General features: G+C 33.5%; 1 protein-coding gene and 1 pseudogene across 7 annotated transcripts in view; both read right to left on the minus strand.

The window, feature by feature from the left end:
• ERBB4 (erb-b2 receptor tyrosine kinase 4) overlaps nucleotides 1–25,417 on the minus strand; it is a 1,035,063-nt gene that overhangs the window by 393,858 nt on the left and 615,788 nt on the right. The window lies entirely within an intron of this gene.
• LOC141567931 (18S rRNA aminocarboxypropyltransferase pseudogene) lies at nucleotides 10,262–10,997 on the minus strand (annotated as a pseudogene).

The raw sequence follows: 25,417 nt of genomic DNA on the forward strand, positions 1-25,417 counted from the left end.
TGTCAGTCTCTTTTGAGTCTTAAAGTCTTCTTACTGGAATTTAATCCATCCATTACTACCAGGTTAATCATTTAAAACCATCATTTTCCATACATCATGTCATGCTCAAGCCATGAAAAAACTCTCTGGTTACAGTAAAAGGACAGTAAATGTGGAATTGACAGTACTTCTTAATGACTAAGAGAGATTATCATATGTTTTAACATAGAGAACATGATAGATATTACCCTGCATCTACACTGACACTGGCTTTAAACTAGAAAACATTTTCCTACATCAAATCTTTGCCATATTATTTGATGGGATGAGTTCATTAAGAATGGTCTCAGTCTACTGAAGTGCATGGTACAATAACCAACACTTCTCGTCATTGCCATCACTAAGTGTTCTATGTACACGTTAATGGACAAAGTTTTTTTTTTTTTTTTTTTTTTTAAATCTGATAGCTTAAAATTACTTAGTTTTTCAAAATAAATGAAAAAAAAAGTGTTACTCTTTCTTCTTTGGGATCCTACTATTTGCTGCAAGAGATTATGCTTTTCTTAGCTCAATGATATCTAAGGAAAAAGTGAGTTTCATGATGCCTTCTTTGGCCCTATTACTATTGGCTAAAATTTAGAGCCTGTTTCATAAAATATAGATAGATGATAGATACATAGATAGATGGATGGATGGATAGATAGATAGACAGATGATAGATAGATGATAGATAGATAAACAGATAGATAGACAGACAGATAGATAGATGATAGATGATAGGTAAATAGGTAATAGGTAGATAGATGACAGATAGATGACAGATAGATGATAGATAGATGATAGATAGATAGATAGATAATAAAGGCCCCGCCCCCACTGGCATACCATCTTAACTTCTTAAATTCTTAATGTGACTGCTGTTGTCCTAATAGTCTTGTCACCACAGCTTACCATTGGGTCTCATACTATCAGTTTGTGCTTCCCTTCCTCTGTCACCCTTTTCTCTACTGAGGAGACACAGGGCTTATTTCTGAGAGTGACATAAAGGATGGTATTAACTAGAACAACTTCTGAGAATCCAGAACTTTTTAATGTGCATATGGTTTAGGGCTAAAAATGCAAACTGGATTCTCACATACTTTGTGTGAAAAGACTGTATCATCCACAGATTTTGCTTTTTTTTTTTTTTTTTTCCTTCAGTTACCTGGACTCCATCAATGAGGTGATAGGTTTAGAGTGAGCAGTTTACACTGCCTTCCTTTTAAATGGGAGTCTATTCTCTATTTTAAGCCAAGGTTTTTATTTTAAGGTGATTACTTCAGTCACATGATTTTGGAAAAACCCGTAGTTCTACCTGCATGATTGACATTAAAAATGACAACACACATATCTGTTCATAATCTACTGGTAACTTCTGGCAGATTCAGACCGTTACTCTATTAGGCAAACTCATTAGTTCCTGATGGCTTAGGTATGAAGGTTATTAGCTTCTTTCTTATCAAAACAAGGTACAGTCTCCTCCTTTGCATGGAACAACAGCCTGAACAGGCTTCATGCAAGATTAGTTATTGACTCACAGCAGTGGCAGCTATTCCCAAATAATTTTTCTTACCCCATATCCAAGAACACACATCAAAAACTCCCCTGTAAGTATAAGAAATACATTTTTTGTTGTTGTTATTTCCATTTAGGATTTTATATTGTTTATGTTGAATGACGCAAAATGATCTTGTTAATTATATTTTACCTCAGTTTGTCAACATGTACATAAAGGAGGATAAAGACTCAATAATAAATAATCCATTCGTTAAAATAATGCAAAAAGGAGTCATTGCAAGCTTCCTCTATAAGTTTGCTTGTTGGTGTTGGGTGTGGTGACGGGGGACTGATTCATTTTTTAATTGATATTTTCTTATTCCTTTTTCAATTAAATTCATTGGGTGACATTGGTTAAAAAATTATATAGATTTCAATCATACCATTCTATAATATATCATCTATACATTGCATTATGTGTTCACCACCCAGAGTCATTTCTCCTTCCGTCACCATGTATTTGACCCCCTTTACCTTTTTCTACCACTCCTGAGCCCCTTTAGCAACATACCATTCAGAAGTTATACCTCTGGGGAAAAGGTAAACCATATCCACCAAAGGAGCAATGTTATGATGTTTTGGATTTTCTCATTTGTAGCTTGATAATATAAATCATTAACCACAACAACAATTAGCCTTAGACCTAGATTTTATGACACTACAAATCATTCTCAGTGAGAAAAGTATTTTCCCCATAATAATGAGATATAATATAACTATTATTAATAGAATTGTTTCTATTTTCATTAGCATGTGAAACTATGGTTTCAACAATGGTATAGAAACAAAGTAGAGGAAGAAAAAATATAAGAGCACTATTTGGTGTTACACAATCAACAAATTTAGTTCACAGAGTAGTCAGAACTGTTTAACGAAGATATTGTATTTACTATAATCTTATAACATTACAGCATTCAGATATTTAAAATATCTACATTAAAAATATACTAGTATATGGTTGCCAGGCATCAATACTAGAAAAAGCCCATATTATCTACTGAGCTTATGTTCTTTTCACTCATGTGTGTGCTCATGTGCAAGTTTAAAAATATTCTTTCTCTAACAGTACTTATCAACTGACATTTTAACCTTCTTTTTTGCAAAATAAGAAGTTGGCAACCATATTCCAGTCCCTCCAATTAAAGAGAAAAAAAAAATTGCTAGTTCATAAAACCCCAAAGCCTAGGAAGTGTTGCTATAGAGAACCCTTCTAATCTGTGTATATATCCTGAGTTTCTCCTCCCCAAAAATCCTTTGTCTCTGAAACATCCACATAGCAGACAAGAAGAGCAGCTGTACTACATTTTATATGATATAGCTTCTTGGTAGAATAACTTGAAACTCGCTTTTCTTTCCCCTGTCCTCTAACTTTTTTTTAGCATAGTTTCTGAATTGTAATTAAAACATAAAAATTAAGCATAAAAGGAATAACAGAAAAGCCAACATGGAACAAAAACAAATGATAATTTTATAAACCTCAGCATATTCTGAGAAATGAGATAAAAGCACATTTTCAAATAAATGATTTACCAAATACTAATACAATTAATCTACTCGGAACTGTTATTTGGGTAAAGTCTATTACAAAGGTAAAGAAGAGATTAAAGGTAAATGTCTTACACACTATGATAAGTAGTTCAAGAGGCAAAATTATTATCTAAAAAGAGGGAATTGAAAGCTTCTGAACTCTCCACTATGATGAAATGCATGTATTTATTACTGTGGGATTAAAATGCATGGTTAAAGAATTCATAATAAATCCCCTGTTATCTGCTTATGGGAAACGGTGAGTACTTCAAGGAGCTGAGAAGGTGCAATTAGTAGAGGGCATGATCAATTTAAGTGTGCTGTTATTTCTGTAATTTGAAGGTATGCATTTGATTCTCAATATAACAAACACACATACCCACCCATAGACATAACTGTAGTTAGGTCTTATATGTATATATTGCTGTTAGGAGAATAAAGCTGAGGAGACGGAAAAGAGGAGAAAGAAAAGGAGACAAAACAAACACGGAGCAATTTAGAGACCAGCAGATTGAGGAATGGGCAATGAAGACAAATTGGCTGATATATACAGAGGAAAAGCAGTAAGTCATTTCAGGGGTCAGAGCAGTAACCTCTCATTCTTCTGATAGCGTGACTAATTGTATAATCAAAGTTATCTGCTTTGATTCTCCAATGCTGTTAGCATATGAAAGTATATTCAATAAATCTAGTTTCTTAAATGTGAGCTTCAGAATTTATGAAATTAAAAGTCAAAACAAATCTTTCGAGACTAATACACAAAAGTCCTTCACAGAATTTGGTTTAGATCATTTTTTGTGTGCGTATCAAAATTCTCCAGCAAGTTAAATAAGGAACACAACCAACCAAAACTGAGAATAGAAGATTCACAAAAATCACAGTTCATAAAGCAACATTATTTTCTTACCAGCCGTAAGAATCTTAGCTAGCATTTTCTCTGTAAGCTATAACAAAAACCTAGTTGTACATAAGAAATAAAATTCTGAGATACATGTTAGACAGACCACAGAAATATATTTCCTATTACAATCTTGTGTTTTGTGTGATTTTTCCATTCCAGACAATGTATCTTTCAACGCAATGTGATAATGCTAGCCTCCTTCAGGGATGTATTGCTAACAATAATTCAATTTTAATCATTCAATTTTAAAACTGTAAACAAACTGAGTTATTCAGCAAGCAATGAAACCTCAATAAACAGTTTTTGTTGTTACCTAGTTTCTCATTCTACCCCTTGAAATGTCTTGCTCTAGTAATAGTCTTTTGATACAAGCAGTTCACAAATATACAGTGACCGTAATTTATACAAGGTAACTTGATCATCACCTCTCTGTCTGGTTCACATGCATTTTCAGACCTTTGTCAATTATAAAGATAGTTTTATAATATGCACATTATTTTATAGCTGAGAAGATTATTTTTCAGTTCCATTTTAAGTTGAATTTCATGAATAGTTTACATACATATTTATTTTATAAACTTAGATGATAACATTACTCAGGTAAATGTCTATTTAAAAAAATGCTATGAGTGATTAAGTTTAATATTAAAAATCCCCCAAATGAATTTTAAATTCAATTTACATTTAAAGAGCTATGTATTCCTTTGTCAAAAAAAAGATACACAATGAATCCTGACTTTCTAGGAAACTATTTCCTTGCATTTACCACAGAAATACTTTGGGGGTGATGGCTTAGTTTGTGAATTGAATAGTTTATGAGCTCACATTGGATATAAAAGTGAAAACAAGAATAATGCAAATGCCACATGCAATTACTGTGTTTCCCTGAGAATAAGACCAGGTCTTACATTAATTTTTGCTCCAAAATGTGCGTTAGGGCTTATGTTCAGGAGATGTCATCCTGAAAAATCGTGCTAGGGCTTATTTTCCAGTTAGGTCTTATTTTCAGGGAAACATGGTAGTAGGTCATATGCGCAGAAGTGATCAATTCTGTAGAACTCACTTCTACAATGTGCAACATGCAGAAGTAGTTAACAATATATAATGAGAAATGCAAATTTTTTTCTATTAAATTCTTGTCCTCCTTGCGGTAGATAGATCACAAATTATCAATTCATTTCAAACTTATAGTGCCAATGGTAAAATAAAATAAAGTTGCTGATGCATTCATTAAACTTCTCTCATAAGTTTCTATAATGTGTAAAAACATAAATGGTGGTACTTTTAATGCTAAAAAGTCTCTTGGCATTCATCTTAAATATTTGTCAAAAATCAATTTGATTCTAGAAGCCTGTGTGAGAAAAGCCACAAGTCAATTTCTATAGTAAGTCACCAACTCTAAAGGGATCTTTCATGAATAATAATGAAAATAGACTGTGGTTGCATGATGTTGGACATAGTAATATATATTTCTATGTATATTACTATTACCACAGTATACTATAATATTACTATTACCACAGTCTATATATGTGTGTGTGTGTATATATATATATATATATATATATATATATATATATATATAACTATGTCCAATCCAATGTCATGCAAACACAGTCTATTTTCCTTAATATATATATATATATATATATATATATATATATATATATATATAGTCTTTCACTCTTTATAATTTGAGTTGAGTTGTGCTTTTTAATTACTCCAATTATTTTCTAATAGTTCGACATTATTCTGATTAATTTCTAGCTACAGGGTCTTCAAAAGATTGTTATAAACCTCTCTTAAATTTCTGCGTTCTTTGTTTTAGCAAACATCAAGAAACTCACAAAACAAGTTTATACATGTCAAATTTTAGGTTAAAAACAGATTGCTCCTTTTATGTGATAAGAGAGCTGAAGCAAGATGAAGTCACCTCAATTATCATTGTCCCTGGATTTTATGGCACTCTACCCATCTAGATAAATAATTACCTAGGCCTTCTTACTTGCAAGCAATTCACACATTTAAAAGTCTGTAATTTTCTGCATTTCTGCCCCCTTGTTAGCACAACTAAAGTTTATTGACAGTACATATTATATTTTTCTATTTAACCATAGAAATAGTGGGTGTTATGTAACTGAAAGAGATGGCTTTCCAAATTATAAAAATCTTAAGCAATGTATTATTTAAATATTAAAAATAGAAATATTCATGACTTTATTAACACTACCGTGAAGTTATGTTCTATAATAAATGACCACTAAAAATACCTTGTCATAAAAATCAATTATTACTTAAATCGATTTGTTTTGAAATAAAAGGAAATACATTTCAAAAAGCATTAGGGAAAAAAAACAAAGACAACATTGATGGAATGCTAAAATGATTTGAACATCACCATTAACAACATTACATATAAAAAAAAAAACTACAGACATTAGCTACATACTAAAAATGAACTGTTTTACTAATTTTCCTCATTATCACAGGTGATATATGCCACACTCTCTCTCTCTCTCTCTCTCTCTCTCTCTCGTGTGTATGCGCCATATTTTATATTCTGAATATTGGGGACAATAGTTTATACAATCAAAACATACATTTAGAAGGAATTATCTTTAGAAATACGATAAGCTGTTCATATCAAATTAAAATATTCATGGAGCATTTAGATGCTTAGCGTTATCCTAGGTTTAATAGAAGATAAATTAATTATCTGTCAACCTGTTATATTGTTATATGCAAGGATCATTTTATCTTACTGAAAATATAGTGCATGTATGTGATGTGACTAACTAGGACTTGCTATTATTTCACTAAGGCCCTAATCAGTCAAACAGACAAAATGATTTTAGTTCTGAAAAAAAGCTATAGTAGATAGAGAAAGGTAGGTATCAGTTGTCTTTAAGAATTGAAATATTTATAAAAAACAATTAAAGGAAACTTACTATTCTATAAGAGGTGGAGTTTGAGGCTTGGAGACACAAGGAAAACAACAACAACAAAACACATCTAAACCAAACAACTCACTAGATGGCATAAGTGTTTGTGAGCAATAAACAATAAGGAAGCTAATAAATTAGAACACAGTATCTGTAAAGCTGGCTAGTGGGGAAACAAAATGATCACATTAAAAACTTTACTGTTCTCAAAGCTGACAAAAAGTTACTTTTTTAAAATTTAAAGCATAGATAATATCATGTGATTAAAAAGGGAATTTCCTTTTCCTTTTCTACCTTTAATATTTTACATTACTTTAGTTATTTGTATCAGAGTCAATGTAAAAACCATAATCATCCAGTAAAATTTTAATTAACTTTTCTGTTACTCAAATATTCAAAGACACTAATAAAAAAATGCTGTTTCTCACTTAAAAACCTCATTCAAGATTCTTGTTACATGGCATGTAGAACAGTTAGATGTAGAAAGCATTCATTTTAATAAAGAACTAACTTTTCCATGTTAATTTTAAATACTGTGCTTCTCCGAAATTAAGACCGGGTCTTATATTAAATTTTGCTCCAAAAGATGCATGAGGACTTATGTTCAGGGGAAGTCATCCTGAAAAACCATGCTAGGGCTTATTGTCCGGTTAGGTCTTATTTTCGGGGAAACACAGTATTTAATTCCTAAAGAAATAAAACATTAACTTTATAATTTCACAATGATCATATTCTAATAAAAATAACAATTAACAGTACTCTAAATGCCAAATTAATACTACAAAGTCAGTTTCTTACAAGTAAAAATTTTTAAAAATACACTGTTTTTAATTCAGTTGAAAATATAACTGTCTTTTACGTTTTTAGGGGATGATGGCTTTCTTTTGGTGTTACAAATCAGAAAAAGGCATCTTTCTTGGATTTCTGTACAAACATCTACTGAAAGTGTTCATAAGTCAAAAGCAATTAGACTAATTCATGAGGAGAACACTGGATATTCGAAATTCTTGTCTTTCCAATCACAGATTAATACTGTTTTCTTGACTATACAAAGAGGCAGTCAAATGAATGGGAGAAGATATTTGCAAACAATAACTCTGGTAAGGGGCTAATATCCAAAATATATAAAGAACTCATACAGCTCAACAAAAACAAAAAAACAAACAATTTAAAATTGGGCAGAGGATCTGGACACTTCTCCCAAGAAGACATACTAATTGCCAACAGATATATGAAAAGATGTTCATCTTCATTAGCTATTTGAGAACTTCAAATCAAAACTACAATGAGATACAACCGCACACCTATCAGAATAACTGTTATCAACAAGGCACTAGCAAGTGTTGGAGAGGCTGTGGAGCAAAAGGAACCCTCATACATTGCTTGTGGGCATGTAAATTGGTACAGGTACTGTGGATAACAGTATGGAGGTTCTTCAAATAATAAAGACTAGAGTTACCATCTGACTAGCAATCCGTCTCCTGGGTACCTACCAAAAAAATCTGAAAACATGCACCCATAAATACATATGTACCCCTATATTCATTGCAGCATTATTCACAGTGGCCAAGGCATGAAAACAACCAAAGTGTCCTTTGATAGACGATTGGATAAAGGTGTGGCACATATATACAATAGAATGTTACACAGCCATAAGAAAAAATGAAATACTGCCATATGTGACAACATAGATGGAACTTGAAATTATCATGCCAAATGAAATAAGTCAGACAAAGTTGAGAATCACATGATTACACTCATACATGGGATATAAAACTGAAAGCAACAAACAAACAAAAACTCATAGACATAGATGATAGTTTAGTAGTTACGAGAATGTAGGGGGGAAGAGATAGTAGAATAAGATAAAGGGGGTCAAATATATAATGACAGAAGGAGAACTGACTCTGGGTAGTGAGCACACAATGAAATATACAGATGATATATTACAAAATTGTACACTTGAAACCTATATAATTTCACTATCTAATGTTACCACTCAGCCCTTTTTCCAACCTAAATTTAACAAATAAATTTTAAGATAACTCATTAAATGTAAAAAATATATATTTTTTTATCATAAAGAAAAAAGGAACTTTGAGAATGGGTGAAGAAAACTTATAAATGTGAAGTACAGACACTTTCCTTAAAGGATTTGAAAAAGTTGAACCATATGGAATTGGTGATATTTGATAGTTATTTTGCCAAGAGAAAAGGTACTTCCCTATGGTTCAACCTAAAAATAGCAAAGTATGAGTAAGATGATATAAAGAACTTCTGCACGAAGCAAAAATAGAAAGTGACATTCTGACTCAATATATGAATTAACGGAAGTGTTACATTCACAGGTTTTTGTACATTCATTGGAGAAATGGATAGAACGAGTCATTTAATAATTTTAATTATTCATTTTTGCCCTTCTTCTTGACCACTTACTTCACTGAGAGCTTGCTTCATTGTCACAGCTCCCGGGCAAAGCCCAGAGTGAGACTGCACTAGAAATGTTGGGAAGAGCCCCGAGAGAGTCCAAAAAGGCTGGTGGCAAAAAGGAGCCAAGACCACCAGCGGCCAAGACCACCTGGGACTGTGTTCCCATAAATCCTGTTACCATCTCTAGGTATCCCCATCACCCAGGCTCCAAAACTATATGAAGTATGACTTCTTGCAACAATATTGCTAACCTTATTTGATAACAGAGGGATTATTCTTTATGAATTTGTACCAACTGGACAAACAGTTAACCAAGTTTACTATTTGCAAGTGCTGAAAATACTGCGCGAAAAAGTTAGACAACGTGAATTTTTCGCCAACAATTCATGGCTCTTGCATCACGGCAATGCACCAGCTCACACGCCACTGTCTGTGAGGGAGTTTTTACCCAATAAACAAATAACTGTATTGGAACACCCTCCCCACTCACCTGCTCTGGCCCCCAATGACTTCTTTCTTTACTCGAAGATAAAGGAAATATTGAAAGGAAGACATTCTGATGACATTCACGACATAAAGGGTAATACGACAGCTCTGATGGCCATTCCAAAAAAATAATTCCAAAATTGCTTTGAAGGGAGGACTAGGCCCTGGCATCAGTGCATAGCTTCCCAAGGGGGGTACTTTGAAAGTGACCATAGTGATATTCAGCAATGAGGTATGTAGCACTTTTTTTAGGATGAGTTCGCGAACTTAATTGCCCGACCTCGTACGTCTGCACATTCAGTATCTTTGCTGCTTCTGGGTTCCTTTCCAAACGTCTGCTGTACTGACCTCGGCCCCTTTTCCCACCTTGCCTCTTCTTCTGGGCTGCAGCTACTGTGCCTTAGTCCTTGGCGTCAGGTCCTTGATCCTCAGCCTCTTCCTCACAACCGTCATCACTGTCTGTGGGCAGCCGGGTGCTACCCATAGGCTTGATGAGATTTGCAAACTCCTGCACTGAATTCAAATCAAATAAATATATTTCCTTCTCCTGGGGCTCGTCTTGGCACTGCCCAGAGCTCTTTCTCTGTCTGGAGCACACACTCCAAATTGCTGCAGGCCACATACTTGTCCAATAGCTAGTGGTTCAGGAAGTTCTTGCCCCACTTAAACTTCTGCAGCAAAATGACAGCAAGGTCTAAGCTCTGGGTGCAAAAAGTGGCAGAAAAACCTCCACAGAAGACAGTTTGCAGGGTCAGCCAGAGTTCTCAGGGCTGGCAGCTACCCAGTGGGTCGGAGATGTAAGAGGCTCTCCAGCATCTTCCCGAATGGCATCTCTTCTAGTCTGGCATAGGAGCAGTCCATGCATGACAGGGACCCCTGACTGTCACCAGCTGCCTGTCTGTGGGGGACACATGCCGGGCACCCACCGGGCTGAGCACAGGCAGCACACCAAGCCCATGAGAGTCAGCTTCTTGCTGATGCTGTGCTGGGATCACAGTGAACTAGCTTCCCCAGGGGAGGCACTCAGAGTAGCACCAATGGGCCTGGGTCGCCTTGTCCTAGGACACCTGTGGCTCCACAGACACTCAAAGTTGTACCCTGACAGCAGCCCTGGGAACGTCCAGCAAGGCTGCCATCTGTCTCCTGCCCAGCTTTGTTCCTTTAGCCCATGGGCCATGGCGGGGAACCAGAGGTCCTGAAACATTCAGGAGGGTCCCTCAGTGCCACATTAATTATCTTCTCCTAAATAACTCAGCTTAAATAATCTTTTGATTACCTCAAAACCATGCTCAATGTTGGACATACGTAAATCACTAAAGAAAGTTCAGATTTTTTTTAATTAGTTTCAAGTGTAGAAAACAATGTAATAGACATTTATCATTTATATCTCTCACATAGTGATAACCCACCTCCCCGCATCTACTAACCCTCTGGCATACTACATTTCCACTATCTCTATTCCTAATGCTGAACTCCATTTCTTGTATCTCTCTCTCTCTCTCTCTCTCTCTCTCTCTCTATATATATATATATACACACACACACACACACACATATATGCATGTATATATATAAAATTGTAGTTGACATTCATTATTGTTCAGCTGCAGCTTCAGGTGTATAGTGCAGTGATCAGGCATCTACATCATCCCTGAGGTGGTCTCCCAAATGGGACAAGTGTCCATCGGATACCCTACAAAATCTTTACAACATTATTGATTACATTCCCCAAATTGACTTACGTATCCTCATGACAATCTTGTGGTTACCGATTGTGGAAAATTTAGATTTTTGATTTGATCAAAATTCTTTTCCACTCACCCTCCCAAAGTCTCAATTCCATATTCATACACATTAGGATGACAGCATGTCTTTGCTAAGGATGTTATGGGAGATAACACAAATGGAAAAATTCAAAAAGTATTTTCTATATTATATTTACACATCTCATGGAATTTTATTTTAGTAAGATTTCTATGGAAACTTTCTATTTCCAGGATTGTTATTTCAGACTTTTGGGCAATAGCTAATGAAAGACCCAGAATTTAAAATATCTAAGTTGAAGTTTTTAAACATAAATACATTAAACTTAAATGTGTATATATATATATATATATATATATATATATATATATATATATATATATATATACACACACACACACACACACACACACATATCTATATCACATGGCCAAACCTTAATATCAGTGTCACAGAGAATCTACCTTAAATTAGGTAACTGCCTTTTTATGTTTCTTCACAACTATTTAATTGCCTTTATTTAACAATTTCACTTATTTTGAACACATTGGCATTATTTTAATCTCTACCCTATACTTTTTTCTTATTTTTCATTGTAATCATTACATTGTCAATGGTCCTTTTATAGGGTGGAAGAGAGAAGCTGAAGGACAAACAGGGTGAGAGAGAGAGAGATAGAGATAGAGATAGAGATGATAGAGATAGAGATAGCAAGAGAGAGAGAGAGAGAGAGAGAGAGGAAGTGAGACAAAGAGATGAGAGGCAGACAAAGAGCAAATTTGCAGGCATCACCCTGAGTAATATTTTTACCAATATATCCCCTTGGGCAAGGGAAGTAAAAGAAAAAATAAACATATGGAATTACATCAAAATTAAAAGTTTTTTCACAGCAAAGGAAACCATCAATAAAACAAAAAGGCAGCCTACTGAATAGGAGAAGATATTTGTCAATGATACATCTGATAAGGGGTTAATATTCAAAATATAAAATACTCATTAAATTCAACACCAAAAAAAACACACAATAAACAAACCAATTAAAAAATGGGCAGAGGACATGAAGAGACATTTCTCTAAAGAGGATATACAGATGGCCAACAGACATGAAAAAATGCTCAACTTCACTAATCATTAGAGAAATGCAAACAAAAACCGCAGTGAGATACCACCTCACTCTGGTAAGAATGTCTATCATCAATAAATCAACAAACAAGTGTTGGTGAGGATATGGTGAAAAGGGAACCCTGGTGGGCTGTTGGTGGGAATGCAGATTGGCGCAGCCACTGTGGAAATCAGTATGGAAGTATCTCAAGAAACTGGAAATGGAACTACCTTATGACCCAGCACTTCAACTCCTAGGTATCTATCCAAAGAAATCTAAGACTCTAGTTCAAAAAAATATATGCACCCCTATGTTTATTGCAGTGCTTCTTACAATAGCCAAGACTTGGAAACACCCAAAATGCCCATCGGTAGATGACTGGATTAAGAAACTGTGGTACATTTATACAATGGAGTATTACTCGGCTATAAAGAAGAAAGAAATGTTACCATTTGCAATGATATGGATGGACCTAGAGAACATTATGCTAAGTGAAATAAGTCAGTCGGAGAGAGACAAATATCATATGATCTCACTTATATGTGGAATCTAAAGAACTGAATAAATGAGCAAAGGGAACAGAAATAGTCTTAGAGATATAGAGAGAAAACTGATGGTTGCTAGATGGGAGGGGGTGGGGATGTGGAAGAAGGGGAAGGGATTAGACAGCATAAATTGGTAACTACAATATTGTCACAGGGATATGAAAGACAGTTTGAGGATTATAATCAGTAATGTTATAAAGATTTTGTAGGGTGTCAAATGGACATATGTCTTATTAGAGAGACCACTTCATGGACTGTGTAGATGCCTGACCACTGCAGTGTATACCCGAAGGTGAAATTGAATAATATTGTATGTCAACAATTGTTATATATAATATATATGTGTGTATATATATACACATACACACACACACACATATATACATATATACACATATATATACATATATATACATATATATATATATATATATATATATATATATATAGTCACGGGATATGGAGTACAGCGTAGGGAATAGAGTCAATGGAATTGTAATAGTTTTATAGGATGTCTGAGGAGCAATAGATTGGAGGAGGGTGATTATCACTTTGTGAGGGGTGAAATGTCTAACTATTGCATTGTTTTGTACACCTGGAACTAATAATAATAAAAATAAACACATACATAAGTAAATACATACATAAATAAATAGATAAATACTAGAAGATCAGCAAAAGTTTGTTTGTTTGTTTGTTTTTTAGTATGTTACATACGGCATGGGTTTTTGTTTGGCTCTTTAAGTAAGCACAGTAGTACCTAAAACATAGAAATGCTCAGTATATATTTGTTAAATAAATTAAGATAAGCATTTTAGAAGATGCATATTATAAAATACATTTAAATTAAAGAGGAGGAATACTAGAATCAAAATAACCAGTTAGAAAACAAACATCATAACTTTGTATTTATACTTCAATGGCTTAAACTACAACAATAAGTACAACAAACTTTTCTAAGGACACCTAGACAACGCCCCCTCAATAAACATTTTATAGATTATCATATCAGAAACCCAAGAAGTCATGCCTAATGATTCCTAAATTGTGTGGTCAGAGTTGTAGAATACCGTAAGTTACATAAGTGAAGGAGACTGTTATAGATATTAAAAAAACAAAACAAAAAAACACAAGAACTGAGCCAGCAAAATAGCATTAGTTGTCTCTGTGACTAAAACATACACTACTTTTAAAAGTATTATCTAAGCGTGTCTTCCTGTAGAGTTCCTCAATTACTTGATAATAAAAACAAATGTAAATTTATAAATATACCAACAGATCTATGACAACAAACACACAACCTAAATCACCCAGGGTTTTTAGTTTCCTTTTCAAGTATTTTGAAATTCTAATGTGACTTGAAAAATACAAGTAATCTGAACTGTCAGAAAATATGAAAGGTGTAAAATGGCAATTTATTCTACACATTTTTTCAGATATTTGTTAATTTTGCTCCATGTGGATGAAGAATGAAACAGTACAGTTAATTTTTATTATATTTGCTATTCACTATATTCTTTAACAGTTTTAATTCATCTATGTAAAAACAACAATCTAGGCAGAAAATTGGCAAATGTGCCTGAAACTCATATTTTCTCCAGTGAAATCATCTTATAATCATTTTCAAGAGTTGAACATTTCTATAAATACGTAAATCTACATAGGACAAAAATTTATAATTATATGAAAACGTGTCATTAAGATTTAAGTGATAAACTGAGGATAAAATTAATACAGAAAAATGGTAAAATATGACTTAAAAATTAAAGTTCTAAAGCTTATTAAAGTGGCATGAATATCAGAAATCATAAGACTTTAAACATAACTTTAAAAATCTCATGGAATGCCATTTTATATGTATATACATTTTTATAAAACACTTTCTTTTATCAAATCAACTGTTAGATTGAATCTCTGAAACAAATTAAACCCTATATTTATTGTTAAACATAACAGATGCTCATATTAGAATCATGTTTCAGCTTTTGCAGACATGTGATCACTCCATCCCATAATAATTAATTATGACTGAGGAATTTAACTGCTTTGCTCTCGAAATAACTAGCACCTTTTACTTAAAAAAAAAAAAAAAGCATGATTTACAATCATGTCGTCTTCTTAGGAACGCGACAAGATACATATAACTTGTTAATGTTATCGGATCTCACTATCCTATCCAGGACTATCTGGATATATGGAAGGTTTTCGTGGATAGTAGCTCTTCTTCTGATTAACATCAATTCTTTCATTTTTTTTAGATCAGACCTTTTTTAGATAAGAGAGAATCTGATATATTTAGGGGAGGGTAAAACATGCCTACTTAAAGGCATTGAAAGTCTGTCCTGGAAAGAAGTGGCAAATAAAGCTACACAGGAAGATAAAGGGTATCTAGAAAATGCGTAGCTTCTAATCTCACAGAAAATTCAGATTTAAAGCAGTAAGAATTAGAAAATTAATGAAGCTCTGCTAACTTCTAACTGTGCTTCTCTCTTTAGGTTTTGTGAACGCAAATCATTCTTGTTCCCCTAAGTGGATATTGCTAAACATGGTTTTGTGGTGAGCCTACAGGATTTTCCTAGTATGTGTAATCCTCTGAAATTAAACATAAATTGTTCAGATGAACCTTTTAGACTGATGGCACAGAGGAGATAAGCCATGTTGAATATGTTAAGTGTGAATGAATAATACAGGATTATCTTTGCTAGCCAATAAGCAACATTCATAAGTGATCATTTTTATCTTTTTTAATTGATTCTGTATGCCCTATAACTTAACAAACCATTCATTCTTTGGTGAAAGAAACCCTAATTTCTAATTCCTTTTTTTTCCCTTCAGTACCATGGTTGGTGCCTGATAATCTACGATACACATTGTAAAGTATAATAAATGACTAAATTAATGAATAGTTTTTAAAAATTATCATTTAGTGTCATGTTCCATGCTTTTCACTATGTCTCTCAGTTATTTTCTGATTCAATTTTTAACCGATTTCTGAAATAATGCCTCAGGTTCAGGATCTTTACTATGTCTAATCCCAATTTTCCTCACCTTTCATAACGTCAATTGCAACAGTTTCCTAAATGGTGTCTTTGCCTTGATTTTTTCTAAAATATAAACATCATTATGTTACTCCCTACATAAAATGTATGATGACTTACAAATTCCTCTAAGATGAAGTCTAAATATCACCAGCACATGCTCTAAGCCCCTTTATAATTTTATCTCAGCAAATTGTCATTTGATTTTTAATCATTCCGTTACATAAACCCTTTAATCCAATCACACAGAATTCAGTCCTGCCAGAACACTCCCTATTATCATGAAACACAGTATATATAGCACAGTGGTTAGGAGCCCAGACCTTGAAACCAGATGCCCGAAGTAACACACATATAAATTTACAAGAATAGCCGGCAAAAGGTTGGCTATTATAATAATATAAAAGCTACCCATGTATAGATTCACTGTCTTCTCCCTCTGTCTGCTTAACCTGCTTTCCTCCTGCTCTATGACATGCCTGCTCATCCCTGTAAAATTTAGCTTAAATGTAACCCCATACAACTTGGTATCTTCCACCTTCCCATTTGTTATCTTTAATAATTACTGCATCTTTATTATAGCATTTTATCACCTAGGAGCATGTTGACCACCTTACTTTTTTTTCTATCTACCACTGCAAATTTGATGTATTAGACTACAAGGGCTAATTTGTTATTTTAGTATTCCTAGTACTTAGCATGTTGCCTGGGCCATAGGAAAATTTTCAACAAATGTTTGTTGAACTAAGTTAGGTGAAATAAAGCAAAAATTAAGTCACATTGCTTAAAATATAACATTGGACAAAAAATTCAGCTCCAACATGTACCTAAGGAACATTTTCATATTCTGGTAAAGTACACTTACTGTATTTTTTAAAGAGTAATATATATATATATATATATATATATATATATATATATATATATACATGTGGACATAATATTAATAAATTTAGTATACCTATTTCCTTCAGGGATAGATAGATATGAGAAATACAGATATTAGGATATCGATATAGATATCTAAATATAGTTAACACAGTTATCTAGATAGATAGATAGATAGATAGATAGATAGATAGATAGATAGATAGATACTCATAATTCTAAATATCACATTATACAGAGAAAAGAGATGTCCAAAGGAGGAGGAAGGTACTAAGAGATGCAGAGACTACAAGGAGCAGACCTATAAATAAAAGTCACCAGATTAAATAAGTACAAATTTTAATATCATGCCTTGTGAAGTCAGACATACATTTTAATAATTGCCTTTAATGATTATTCATGAATGAATTATTAATTCTCTAGACTAAAAATACCATTGCATACTTGCTAAATAACATTCCCTCAAATGAAAAAAAATATATATATGAAAGGGCTGAAACCTTTTACATCATTAGTGCTTTCATAAAGTCTTAGTGTTTGATCTTGTAATTAATGCTTGGTTTATCAGAACACTTCCACATCACAAATTACAATATTCAGGTCCAGAGACGGATATAATGTACACAGAGGAAATATTACCAATGAATTACTTTGCAGTAAGATTATAATAAAATTTTATGTGTGCCAATGTATGATTTGCCTGGAAGTTTCTGAAAATGTCAGCTAAAAACAAACAAACAAACAAACACACACACAAAAAAAAACAAGTTTTTTTTTGTTTGTTTCTTTTTGTTTTGTTTTTTTCAAATCTCTCTTGAAAACACTGAAAACCTAGGCCTTTGTTAAGATGATCTCAGTTAGGATTATGAAAGTCCCCCCAGCCTCCAAGCCTGTAGAAAACAGATACTCAAATTATCAGAAAAGCCATATTTTTTCCTATTCTTACTTAGTGAAAAATAAATTCAGAGTCATGCTAGAACATGTATATGTTAAATAGTAGGTCAACATACATAAAGGTAAATATGTTATCATAATTGCCCAACAACCACAAAAAATGATTACGCAAACTCAGTTAGAAACAATTGCTGTGCATTTATTTGTGTTTATAAATTACATTTTTTGTTCAAGGTACAGTTTTTATGTGTGTATGGTGATTCATTAGACTTTACTGATTTTTCTGATAAACTCCTTATGGTAAGGGAAACTAGATCCAGTTTAGTCATGGACTTACAATGTAGAAGATATTTCCTGATTAGTTAACAAGAGGAAGGATAGAATTTTTAAATAATAGACTCAAATACATCACCCTATTTGTGATTGTGCTGTTAATCACAAAAATCTGTCAGAAGATAAAATTTTAATTGACTCCCTAATGATGTTCCTTAAATGTGATGGGATAGTGAGAATGATTCAATGGGAAGAAGGAATGAAAGAATGAATTTTCCTGAATTATAATTGGAGTCCCTTGGGCAAGCTAAGCCTTTCATTCTCAACATAACAGGTTTCAAAACTTTCTCCCATTTCTCAGAATCACAGACTCTCAGAACTGAAAGAACTCCGGAGAAGATATACTGCAACTCTCAGAGCTGAGGCATCAATAACCTCACAAACATAGTATGATCATGTATAACCACAAATAGGTGGTCATCTACTTTTCTACGAACTTGTGGAGAGCTCATTAGCCTTTTGCAATTTCAGGAAATTCTTTTAAAAATCTTTAAATTATATTGGGTGAGATCCCAGTACAAACTACTCTGTACTTTCTCTTCATTATACAAAATTATACAAATGTAGAGTATAAAAAATTCCACCCCTAAGAGATTTCCAGTATTTATACACATGTATGCATTTTTTCAGAAGTGTTCTATATGAGGTGTGATCAAAATATACAGTGAATATTTAAATAAAAAATATTACAGTAAAAGACACATTGCCATTAATCCCCCTCAAAATGTTCCCCCTCACTTCGAACACCCTTATCCCATCGTTCTTGACACTTTCTGAAGCAGTTCTGGAAGTCCTCTTTCATGAGTATCTTTAGTTGTGCTGCCTTGATGTCCTGAATCGATTCAAAACGTTTACCTTTCACAGTCATTTTGATTTTGGGGAAGAGCCAGAAGTCGCCTGATACCAGACGCACTGAATAAGGTGGATGACGACACACCACAATGTTTTTATTTGACAGAAACTGCCACACCAGAAGTGATGTGTGACGTGGAATATTGTCATGATGGAGGATTAAGTAAAGACATTCACGAAAGAAGACTTCCAGAACTGCTCAGGAAGTGACAAGAACAATGAGATAAGTGTGTTTGAAGCGAGGGGGAGTATTTTGAGGGGAATTAATGACAGTGTGTCTTGTACTGTATTGATTTTTTAATTTAAATATTCACTGTATTGTTTGATCACACCTCATATGTTCTACAACTTGCTACTTTCATTAACTATATCTTGAAGACAATCTTTTATTTTTAGTCAAAGTAGAACTGGCTAATTATTTTGTATACCTACATAATATTAAAATGTATAAGCATACTTTCATTCATTTAACCTTTTATTTGGGGATGATATTTTGGTTGTTTCCAAATTTTGACTATAACCAACAGTTTGTAATTCATGCATTTTTGCCCAGTGTGTTGTTTTCTGTGGCATAAATTTCTAGAATTTAAATAACTTGAGTAAAAGAATGTGTCCTTTTAAAAAATAGATATTGGTACTCTGTCTTCAAAACTGTTGTATCAGTTACAACTCTCAGTATAGAAGAGTGAACATTAAAATCGTCACTCTGATTCTCAGTCATTAAATTAAAACTTCATGATTATATCATATGAATGTGTTAAAATAATACAAGCTTTGTCAAAACAAACAAACAAAACTCTTCTCATTTGCTACTCTTTTTATTTACACCGAGGAATGAAGACTAAATAGGGTATTTTGATATCAGCCTCTAGTTCCTTTTTGCTGAGCCAATAAGAATTATTTTAATAATTTGACTGAATCATTGAGATCCATCTTTATTTTTCAGTTTGTGTTCTAATTTACTCTTTTCCTACTACCTAGTCTTGACCATCACCTACACTTTTTACTTCCAGAGATTTGGTATTTTTTAAGTGTTAATTTTGGCTTATGTTCTTGCTTAAAACTAGGTATTTAAGTAATGGATTTTAAATGACTAGGTGAAGGTGATGTTTCCTCCAATAACCTAATTAAAATTTAGGGTTTGACCATATATCATCTCCATATCTCTACTCTACACTCTGTATCCGCACAATCTTTTTAGAGACCAGTGCTCTTCTCCATATTAGAAAGATGCTTTAGGGTAGGTAAATTTTTTCTTTATACGAGCGCAATTTTGACTTTATACTACTCTGCAATTTCATGCCCAGCCATACATAATAGTAACACAGAGAATCCTCTTCAGCAGGTTAACCATCCTCCATTTTGTAGATGAGACATTTGTTTTTCACTTGAAGTTAAAGAAGTTCAGTTATTTCCCTCTGGTCACAGAATGATGTATCATGTATTATATGAAAATATAAATCACTTATTTTACTGAAAAATTGTTTTTGTTAAACTCCAAATATGTCAAGATGCCAAAATAATGTTTTGCATAAAGGTTTTTTCCAAGACTACATAATATGTGCACTATACTTCCCATGCAATACGTACTCTTTAAGCAATAGCATTGTCATGCTTAAAATACTAATACATATAAAAAATAAATAAAATGCTTTTAATGTAAGGGGCATTCTGGTCACGTCTTTTCCAAAGCAGACATATATGCATCTCTTTGGTTGTTGGTTATTAATATTTCATTAATTATTAAGCTATTGCATTTTCCCCTTGAGATATTATTAATAAAATACCATCCAAATCAGCAAGATTATAGTAAAGTAACCAAACTACAGAACCCACTTAATCACCTAGAAATTTTAAGTGTTGATTTCTTGTTTAAAGAACTGACTATTCCGATGTTTTTGTGATTAGAGTCTTTAGCATTCTCTATTTTGTTGGCAATTTTAATTATTTCTCATAGTTTTCCCAGTTAGATGTATTCCTTTAGTTGTCTTTTTAAACTAACAGTGAGTAAATTTTGAGGAAAAATCAGTGAATCTATAAATACTTCTGAAATAAACTTAAAATTAGACAAATTACAAGAACTTAACATTCACAGTTCCTACTGTTTTCCCTCATTTTCCCCAGTGACAAAAATTTTGATCAAAAAAGGTAGCCAACAAAATAATAGAATTACATTTTGCCAAAATATTCAAATATCCCGAATTGCTCTCATTCTATACCCATTCTAAGAATATTGATTTTGCTGATTCTGAGTAAATCCTTGCATACACGAGTAGGCATTTTGGATTTAGCTGCTAAAGTCATTCTTAATCTTACCCTAACCTCATCTCACATATGATCGTGCAACTGATCACACCACATTCGCTTAAAGAATGGCAAGGCAAAGAAGGAACATTAAGCATATTTTCACCATTTACTTCAGATGTCTTCGTACACTAGAGCTCTGTGCTTTTGAAAATTTTAGCAGATCTTGTAGAGCAATTAAAGTCAATTATTTAAGTTAATAGATATTTCTACACCACCAACATGTTTTTCTGAACAAACCTTAAAATGGGTGTGCTCACTGAAAGAAAACAGTCATAAAACCATGCATACTGTGATGGCATTTTTATGACGTTCAAGAAGAGGCATAATGTGCCTATGTTGACAAATTAAATAGTAGATACTTCAGAGGTAGGTTTTGACTGGAAAGTGGCATGAGTGAACCTTCTGAAGGTGATGTAAATGCATGTTCTCATGTATATACATATATAAAAATATTAAGCTATATTCCATAGATTGGTGCACTTTCATCTCTGAAAGTTATACTCATTTTTTGTTTGTTTGTTTTATTTTTTTTTCCTATGGTTCCAAGAACAAATAATGAAGTTTAAGTAAAAAATAAATTTCAATAAACTTTTTTGTTTGTTTGTTTTTGTTTTTGTTTTTGGTGCGTTGGTCAATAAACTTTTGTATCACTTTTTTTCTTTCTGCTTTTACTAATCCATTCAAATCCTGTTTATTCCACATTTTATCCATTAAAAAGCCTATCGAGGCAAAGGCTCATAGTTTGTTCTGTTTTTTTTTTTTCCCCTTAATTATGAGACCTCTGGTTTTTTTTCCTTTGTTAACTTCTTTATAGCTAAAAGTCGTCACAAGTGAATAACTTTCGACAATAGGATGTAGGCAAATGTAGTGTGGGCAACTTTTAGGAAAAGTACAGTTAAGGAAAGGTATATGTTCTTCTTTATTCCTTCCTCCTTCCTGTTGGCTGGAATTATTGCATGATGGCTGGAGCTCAGACAGCCTTATTGAACTATGGCAAATTGATCCACTGAGGATGAGGAGTTACTAGACATAAGAACTATGGAGTAATAATGCTCAGAGAGACATAGCAGCTCTGAAATAACTACCTCCAGAATTTCTTTAGTCTAGAGGAAAATATGTTGTTATCATATTTAAGCCACAATTAATGTATTAACTTTTTTGGGTGACTAGTAGCTGAACCTAATATAAATTGATATACTCAATATATGTGTTATTTCACTATCACCTCTTTCACTTTATAATAGATCATTAAAGTATACTATTAAGGTTTTTCTAAGAATATATCTGATTATGATCCCTCCTTCATTTGAATTTCTTCTTCCCATTCCAGGAAAATTGCTATTATCCCATGCATTATAACAGTGCTATTATTAAACAAACATGTTTAAAAAGAGAATGTAAAATTGGAATCTCAATTTTTAAGTAAAATAAAAATTTGAATAGGAAATGAAGACCTAAATATACCCACCAAAATGTAAATATTTATTGTTTTTGTATTGTGAAATAGCATATTTATATTGGTATCTTTCTGAATTTACTAAATTATGACAATAAGAATGCATCACTGTAGTAATTAAAACAACTTACTTTTTAGAAAAAATAACAACTTCTATGTTTTCATAAAATTTAAATTTCTTAAATTTTAAAACTTAGAGACAGTTTCCATTAGTGGAAACAATAACAAATGAAAACTGGCCACTCTCATTCTAAATATTCCTCATTTTTCTGAAGCCTTTGACCAATAAATTAAGAAAATGAAAAATAAATAATGATATAAAACTTGGAAAGATTGCTAATCCTGTCAGTTCCTAGTAACATCATAGAAAATATAATAGTGTCAATTTAAAAACTAATAAAATATAATTGATTTTAGTATGGTTCTGGAATTCACAAAAATACGCAGAAATAAAACGTTCTGGTATCAGATCAAAAATCTAATGTTACAAATTCAAATAATAATATATGGAAATTTAAAGTTTTTAGAAAAATATCAAATTAGCAGAGAAATTGTGAATTATCTTAATAAATGATACCAAGAAAATCAGTTACCCATTTCTGAGGGAAAAACAAATAACTTCCTTGCATCAACGCGAGATAAATTATATTTTTAAATAACAAAAAACAAAGAAAAACAATGTTAGAAGAAAACATAGAACAATTCTATAATTTTTGAATTGAGAAAGCCTATTAATTTGCACAAATAATAATGGAAATTTGCTGAAAATGGGGCATGAGGTGAGCTTGTGTAAATCAACCCTGGAATTTACAACAAATAGAACAACTATAACTCCACAAAGGACTCCCTGCACAGCAGGCTCAGTGCTCTGAGCTCGCTGCTTCCCAAAACTACCGCAGCTGTGGGAGAGGACGAACTCGGACTGCTAGGGCTCCGCTTATGGCCCACAGGGCTGAGGGGGCAGCATATAACACGGCTGGGCCCAACGCTCACAGCAGAGACCTCAGAGAAGGGATTGAGGGAAGAGGGCTGAAAATGGTGGTTTACCCCTCACTGCTGAGCAGAGAACAGAAGCCTTAGGAACTGACACTAGCCACCACTTCCCTACCCTCCTAGAGCTCGCCCCACCCCCACCTGCCCCGTGCTAGAAGCGGAACAGTAGCAGTATCAGATCAAAAGAACAGAATATTTGCTGTTTTGAGAACTGTGGAACACAAACACAGATTCACAGCCCAACTAGTTCTGGCAAAGGGGAGGGAGCTATGGAAGCAGGATCGCCTGTGGTGGTGGCTGCCGCCATTGCTCTGGGCCACCCCTCACAACTCACCCCGCCCTTGGCCCCACCTATCTGGGTGGATCCCTGCAGGAGTAAACAGAACTGCTGAAACATATAGGCTTTGAATCTGGGGCAGGAAGAGCTTTGGAACTCCAAAAGCCCTCCGAATACACACACGGACAGTGCGCCCTGTGACCCAGGTGAACTACTAACAGAGAAGAAGCCCATCTCCCAGGGAATCCCCCCATTGTGTGAGAAGCTGGAATAGTGCAGAGAAAATATAGCACTATCGTGTGAGAGAGAAAAAAAGGCTGCAGTCGGAGAGAAAATAAAACATTCTACCAACAAGTACTGGAAAACAAAAGAAAGACCTCTTCCTATCAACCTGTTCCAGAAGCCACTACTGTAGAAGTCTAGGAAGAGAAATAATAAATCAGTAATTGGCATGAATAACCAAGGCAACAAGACAACTCAGAAAGAAAGTGAAGCGTCTCCAGAAAAGGAACTTAAAGAATGGAAATATGTGACTTAAATGACAGAGAATTTAAGATTGCAGTTCTGAAAAAACTCAACGAGTTGCAAGAAAACACAGAAAGGCAGTTCAATGAACTCAGAAACACAATCAAAGAACAATATGAGCATTTTATGAAAGAGATTGAAATTTTAAAAAAGAACCAAAGAGACTTTCTGGAGATTAAGAACTCAATAGAAGAAATTAAGAATGAAATAGTCAGCTTAGGTAATAGAGTTGACCAGATAGAGGAAAAACTCAGTGACATTGAAGATAGAAACCTGGAAATTACATGGATGGAAGAAGAAAGAGACTTGAGACTTAAAACAAATGAAAGAACTCTACAAGAACTTTCTGACTCCATCTGAAAGAGCAATATAAGAATAATGGGCATACCAGAAGGAGAAGAAAGAGAGAAGGAAACAGAGAATATATTCAAACAAATTGTCGATGAGAACTTCCCAAACTTGTGGACAGAAATGGATCCTCGAATCCAAGAAGCAAATAGAACACCTAATTACCTCAATCCCAACAGACCTCCAAGGCACATTGTACTGAAACTGTCAAAAAATCAATGACAAAGAAAGAAT

The sequence above is a fragment of the Rhinolophus sinicus genome, linkage group LG01 (assembly GCF_036562045.2).
Source record: "Rhinolophus sinicus isolate RSC01 linkage group LG01, ASM3656204v1, whole genome shotgun sequence".
Taxonomy (NCBI): Eukaryota; Metazoa; Chordata; class Mammalia; order Chiroptera; family Rhinolophidae; genus Rhinolophus; species Rhinolophus sinicus.